This window comes from Poecilia reticulata, linkage group LG11 (assembly GCF_000633615.1).
Source record: "Poecilia reticulata strain Guanapo linkage group LG11, Guppy_female_1.0+MT, whole genome shotgun sequence".
Classification (NCBI taxonomy): Eukaryota; Metazoa; Chordata; class Actinopteri; order Cyprinodontiformes; family Poeciliidae; genus Poecilia; species Poecilia reticulata.
This window is the reverse complement of record NC_024341.1, coordinates 14,472,546-14,479,408: the sequence shown is the minus strand read 5'-3', so window position 1 is coordinate 14,479,408 and position 6,863 is coordinate 14,472,546. Positions and strand designations below refer to the sequence as shown.

General features: G+C 42.3%; 1 long non-coding RNA gene across 5 annotated transcripts in view; it reads right to left on the bottom strand.

The window, feature by feature from the left end:
• The window catches only part of LOC103472410 (uncharacterized), a 31,031-nt gene that overhangs the window by 21,825 nt on the left and 2,343 nt on the right, over window positions 1–6,863 (bottom strand). For all 5 annotated transcript variants that reach the window (XR_001777104.1, XR_534853.1, XR_001777103.1 and 2 more), the window contains exon 2: window positions 4,480–4,617. This is a non-coding gene — a long non-coding RNA (uncharacterized LOC103472410). The remainder of the gene's footprint in view (window positions 1–4,479; window positions 4,618–6,863) is intronic.

The window sequence follows — 6,863 nt, the reverse complement described above, 5'->3', positions numbered from 1 at the left end:
GATTAAGGCGTGTGAGATTTGGGAAAAGTTTCGAAAGTGTGCGTTTGTCTGTGTTTTGTTTTGGTGAGACGTGCTTGGATGTGGAAGAGCTGTGGCGACTGTAATTAGGCAGAAATCGTTTATCAAAGTGTTCTCATCACCTACGTCCTGAACTCTCCCGTCTTCCGAGAGTCCTGCCGTCTCCCTGTCTCTGTGTCTGCGTGTTGGACAGAGACTACACACTCTCCCCTCTGTCCCCCCGTCTCCTCCTCTCAGCCAGCGAGTCTGGGACCCGAAGGAAAAGGCCAATTATAAAAAACCCCTCTCTTCATCTTTGTTCTGTGGGCATAAACCACTTCTTTGCTTTTTTGTTTTCATTCTTTCCCCTTCTTTGGCTTTCTGACATTCCTCGTCCATTCCCACCGTCCCCACGCTCCACCCCGTTACTCATGCACACATGCAAGCTCACTCTTTTGGCTCAGGCTGACTTTTTTTTTTTTGTTCAAGTTTTGCAAGCGACAGTTCCCAAAGTCTTAAAATAGACTTCCTGGTCCTTCATCAGCACCGTATCTTATCATATTCGAAAGAAAAGCCGGGTGGGGTTGATGTTGTAGGAGCAACAGCTTTATCCCAGTGCTACGATGATGAAGTCATGATTTTTTTCTTCTCTTAAGAAACACGCATGGCTTTCTTACTTTTAGGCATCACTTTTCTTTTTTTGTTTTTTTAGACAAAAGTGAAGACAAATGCTTTTTGTTATTTTCAGTTTTGCAAATTCTCATAACTGTAACATATGTTTCCAGGAGAAAAACAAAATCCCAAATGTTTGACGTCATTTTTGTGCATTTTATGCTACATCCTTGCAGAAATGTTTTACAGATCTAGCTAGAATAATTGGATCAGGGAAACTAGAACTGGTGTTAAAGAGACTGTTATGCTATAGAGAAATTTTAAAACTGCACAAGCTAAATGAGATGCAATACTTCCATTTTTTTTTATCTCCTACGGCCTAAATGTAAAAAAATTCTCAATAGACATGAAACTGATTTGATTTGATCTGTACATTAAGCCTGTTTTAATTGACCCAGTTGAAGGATCACGAGCTGAAGCTGTTGAACCACCTGAAATATTTAATTTATCCTTCCAACAAACGTTTTTCTAACTGACTGAAATTTATGTGATTAAGGTCTGGACTTTGACTCGGGTTCTGAATTGTCCAGTTCTTTATTCTCAGCCAGCCGACATGTTGTGGGTTTTTATCGTGTTGGAAGATCTATTTTGGCTTCGGCTTAATTTTTTTTTCTCACACTCTCATACAATGGCTGCTGAAAAAGACAAGCGTTTTGTTGCTGACCTACCATTCAGAAACCACTTGCTACATCAGTGTTGGTTGTGCAGGAGGGTCCGTGTCTGGTACGGTTGTGTGACTGCGCATCTGTTTGCAGCCATTTTCACTTGTGAGTGTACATGTTGAGTTTGGGGGGAGGAAAGGGTGTGACCAGCTGCAGCTTATTTGGATTTAAAGTAATAGGAGGCTCTAAAACAACTCAGGCTAAAATCTAATTATCTAAAAAGGATTTTGTGCAAAAAATTTTATGAACATGTTTTATATCTCGCTTAGACCTATCCTAACCTGTTCAAGGAAGCATTATAGGTCACATTTATCTTTGTAATTGCACTGGATGCACTTATTTATTAGAAAGAGCCTGCTCTGGGTCTCATGGAGATGTCTTTTCTACTATCTGGTTGAACTTGTGTGAACAGCCTTACATGGGAATGATAGCTGTTGATTTAAATTGTGGACAGTTTTCTTTATATTGAATGACTTCCAAATGGCTAAGACAATCTTTCCAGATCAATAAACTGCTGTGGTTATTTCCAAAGGCCTCAGAGAGCTCTTTGGATCTCCTCCTGGTCTTCCACAGACAGGAGAGCACCAAACCAAATGTGTTAGGTCTAAACAGGGCAAAGCTATGCTTAGACGCTAAAATAGGTCATGGAAAGTGAGACGTTAAAGAAAGGAAAAGCTAGCTCCTCCAAAGTCATGCTTTCAGCTGCTCTTTCACCTCCTCAAACATGTTCATGCCGGATAAGTTAGTACACGCTTTCTGTTTCTCTCTCCCACACTCAGAGTCCGTCGTGGTCTTCCACCCTCGCACAAACACTCACACATGGAAAAGCCAGAATCGCTGCTTAGTGTCCGGCTCTGGGCGGTGTTCCCATCCCCGTGGCCTTTCCCAGCACAGACAATGCTTTGTGTCCCACAAAGGAAGCTCTCATCCAGGCTCTGGGGCCCTGTTTGGCCCTCAGTGGCCCCCTCCCAGATCCCAGAAAGGCCCCCCGAAACACCCCACCGCAACCTGCTGAGGTGCCAAGAGGAACATCTGTGTGACTCAGCCGAGGAGACATTGCAGAAGTTCTCACACTGAGGGGAAGAGTGTTACTTGTATCCGTCTGCGTGTGAGTTTTGTCTCCGTGCTTGAGTGTGTGTGTTTCTATGTTCATGTGAGCGCAAGTCCTCGGGTCTTGAGAGTCTCCGAGTGCAGATAATAAATGGTGTGAGAGGAAAGAGAAGCAGAGAGTGTAGCCAAACTTTTCCAGTCAATGAACCACGTGTCCAAGCGGCCATCCTGCCAAGCTAAGGCTCTGAAACGGGGTCACACGAACAAGAACAAACAGCTGAATGAGAAGCGCAGGAAAAATGAGCGATTAGTGAGAAACAGGGCTGAAAAGCTCAATTAAATCATGGATGTGATATTTTAAAGACAGTCAGATGAAAACTCTTCCATTTTAGTTATCATCTGGGTTTCCCAGAGACAAGCGACGATCAAAGGTCGTCCGAATGTATCGAATTACATAAAACCTATAATCCCAGGATTCACAACTCATGAGTTTATTAGAGTTAGAGTCAACGTGAACTGAATCAAATGAACAAGTGGAGACTAACGCCTCTTTTTATCGCACAAGTTTGAATCTATGATGTTCGAAGGTTTTTCGTTCTTTTAAATTCAAGAAAAAAAAATAACGCAGTCAGTGTAAACATTCTGCTCTGGTCCCTAGAAGGATCTCTATTCTTGGAGGTTTTCCTTTCTTGTTTTTAGACACTCCGACGCTGCAGCTGGGTCTCTGTTGGGTCCGCACCCTCATAAACACACAAACACATAACGCTACTGAGTGCAGGAAGTGACATCACGTCGTACTGGCCACCATACAGGAAGCATGACGACAGTCTCTGAAGGACATGGGGGGATGCGAGAGCTCTGCATAATCCACCAGCTGCTACTGCAGATCCCACACCCATCAACCCACACACACACACACACACACGCACACACACACGCACACACACACACAAAGCTGTTTTACAACTGTGTGAGAACTTTGTCCAGTTTGTTAAAATAACACATTTTCTAACTTTGGCATAATTTTCTTCAATAGCTCAACTGCTCTTTCAGGGCCAAATGTTAGTGTGGGAATGAGGTTGTTTTTAATCATCTGAAGTGTGGGAACGCGTCTGCATTGAGTCTCATCAGGCGGGTATGGACTCCATATCTATTTATTACCAGTTTTGCTTTGTATTGACCAGCTTTGAAGTTATGGACAGAGTGGAAAGCCTTTTTCACCATCTGTGTCACATGTTAGCTTGAAGCTACACAACCAGAATTTGTCTGTCCACTTCAGATTTCTGCGATCTTCTTGTCTTTTAACCTGACCACCACCACCATCTTCCATATCTAAGTCAAGATTTGGGGGTAAACATTAATGGTTTTCTTATTCCCACGTTCCTAGAAGAAGGCAAGAATTGTGGAATGTGTGACTACTTATAATACTATAATTAATGCTCTTCTTCTGCTTAAATGTATTTGTCCCACTTGTTTGCACGTCTTCCTGATCAGAACACTTTAGCTTTATAGCTGCTTCCCCACATTCCCATTGAATCAGATCAAAAGTGCTGCACCAACAGACACATGAACGGCTCGCTTTCATCCACATTCCCACATAAACTTTTTCTTCTTATGTCTTGTTGTGTCTTTATCGTTCTGTGATCCCCCGGCTTTTATTTTGCGCCGTGTAAATCCTGCATCCTTGTCTTTCCTGTGCCTCAGTGTTTTTGTCTCCCTCCCACAAAACTCCCGACAAACACATCCAACCCTCCACCCCCTTCCACTCCCTCCAATGTCCTGACTGGCTCATCATGTCATGCCTCATAAGCAGGATGAATCAATAACCACAACAGCACTCATACACGCCACACGCATGCATACAAACAAAGAGCGCAGCCCACTGTCGCCTAAACATTCTCCCCAATATTCATGAGAACGTCTTTACAGCTACAAAGCAAATATGTGTGGTGAACACCAAGCTTTAAAGCCGGAGTCTGGAATGTGTGCAGCAAAGGCAAAACTTTGATTCTCGTCTTGCTGTCAAGCTTGTTTTAGTTCCCTCTCTGTTTTTTACTCCTCTTGTCTCCATTAAAACCCACAGTACATGCCCACTGACCTTGATCATACACAAGTTGAAACTCCTGCAGCGAAACCGCGGGGCCCATGACATCGTCGGCTAAACCTTCCCTGTTCCTGCTTGTCCCGGCTTCTGTCTATTTCTGTCTGCAGGGATAACAAACCCAAAGGAAATTGCCTGCAATACAAACACAGACAAAACCTTTGAGTCCATGTGTGTTTTTCAATGTCCGAATTCCCACAAAATCTTAAACAAATAGAGAAAAATGAATACAATTACTCAAGGAAACCTTTCTGAAAGTGAAATCTAAACTTGGCCAGTTTGACACACGTGATGTGTGACAATACGACTGCCTGGAAGGAAGTTGTTGTTGTTTGAAAATAGCATGCAATAAAACGCTGGTATGTTTAATTTCATTAAAGTAGCTTCCTGTTTCTGACTGTGTTACTATTTCCTGTTCACTATGAATAATTTCCCTACAACTTCTCACACAGAAAATCTGCAGGGCTGATTTCTTTCTTCTTTCCCCCCCTCTCCTTTTTTTAAGCTTTGGCTTGGTAGATTAATTGCTGCTCTTATAAAACTATCTCAAGAGATGACTTGGCAATCTTTCGTTTCTTTCTTTCTTTTCTTAAACTTTATTTGACGGAACAAACACATACTTGTGGTGTTCTGCCATGTAACAACAAAAAAAAAGGCTACAACACTTTTGGAGCGTATCTGACGTCAAACAGGAGGTGATTCAAGTAGGGAGTCTAACCATGATTTATCTCTCATGACGTTCACAAATGAAACAGACGTTGGACTGTTTCGTACTTTCAACTGTGAATGGACATCATTGAAGACACTCTTTAAGTTATCAACTTATTTTTGTTATCTTTTGGTCTTAGTGACTTATTATTCTCAATTTTTCTATAACTCTTACTTTCTTACATGACTTCATGCATGTTTTTGTCTAAATTCAGCACAACCCCCATTTAGAAAACAGGAAGGGTCTTTTCAAACACAAGAGTTGTTGATTAAAATAATCCAGTGTTAAAGTAAAATGATTAAAATGATCTCATCTTGTCAGGTATTTAGCTTGGTGTCTGATTGTGCCTGCTGTCTGCAGAAAGTAAAAGTTGTCATAAACTTTGTTTTCTTTCTGACCAAAACTAAAGCTGTATTTTTCCTACCAATAAGGTCTTGAAGTTGTAGATGCTTGCCAGAAATAAAAAATGTCTATTATTATCACAAATAGATTTCAGTTGAAATGTTTGTTTTTAATTTTCCAAAATTTTGATAATTTTATTTTTAAAGGGGCATTGTTATGTGTTTTCCAGGCACACAGTCCCATTTTATAGAACAATCAACTATGCTACCTGCAGTAGCTATGAAAATGCTACATGTATCAAATATGACCAAAAAGAAATGTTACTTTCTAATTTAAAGCCTTCAAGTCCTCACGACATTCCTCCTCTATTAACCCTTTAGCAACGTTTTTACCAGCGTTGCACTGAGAAGTGGCCGATGTAATGAGCTCAGCAGGTAACCTGTTAAATTAGGTGTTTGTTAATTGCTACTGGCTAGTCTGAAGGAGCTCAGTGGGGATTTACAGAGGACGGGTGGTCTTTGACGTGGAAGTACAGTCGTTTGGATGCTGCTAGGAGGATCTTCTTCCTCGAAGCTGGAGCTACGTCCAACCAGGCGTTTTGCACAGCTGATTGATTGCCATGGGAGATTTCTCAAACTTGCATGAAAGACTCAAGGCAACACTTCAGGTATGTTTTTGATGAGGGAGTAACATCATAACATGATACAAAGCCCAAAATAGCCAATTTTACATCATACTAGCCTTTTAATATCTTTCGCGTGAAGACTACAGCACTATTTATCATGCAGCAGGAATGACTGCTATAACTTCCTCGATAATCCGCACATTCACAAGGTTCCACGTGTGGCTGTCGCTCTGCGACTGGTTGATTGTTGTGCGTAATCCTTTCCAGCCGTTTCCCCTTCTCTCTTTTCTCTCAGCCTGGGAAGCAGCCGCGGGGGGGCTCTCTCACAGCCGCTCAGTGTTGCGCGCACATTGGTGTGTTTATGTGGGAGTGTGTTGAGCAGACAGCTGCGTGGACGGCCGGGAGCAGCCGTTACAGTGGGGACTCGCAGATAAACACACGCACAAACAGCCGTCTCATCCCAGCATCCCACCCTCTGTGTCCGTGAGGTCACCAGTGCATCTCCGCTTCTTTCAGTAAAGGGAGACATCAGCTGGATAAAGTTAGATCTGTGTGATTTAGGTTTTAAAAAAAGGGACAAAAATGATCAATTTGCTTTGATCACTGTGTGAACAGTCAATCACACATAGACACTCTGTGTGTGTGTGTGTGTGTGTGTGTGTGTGTGTGTGTGTGTGTGTGTGTGTGTGTGTGTGTGTGTGTGTG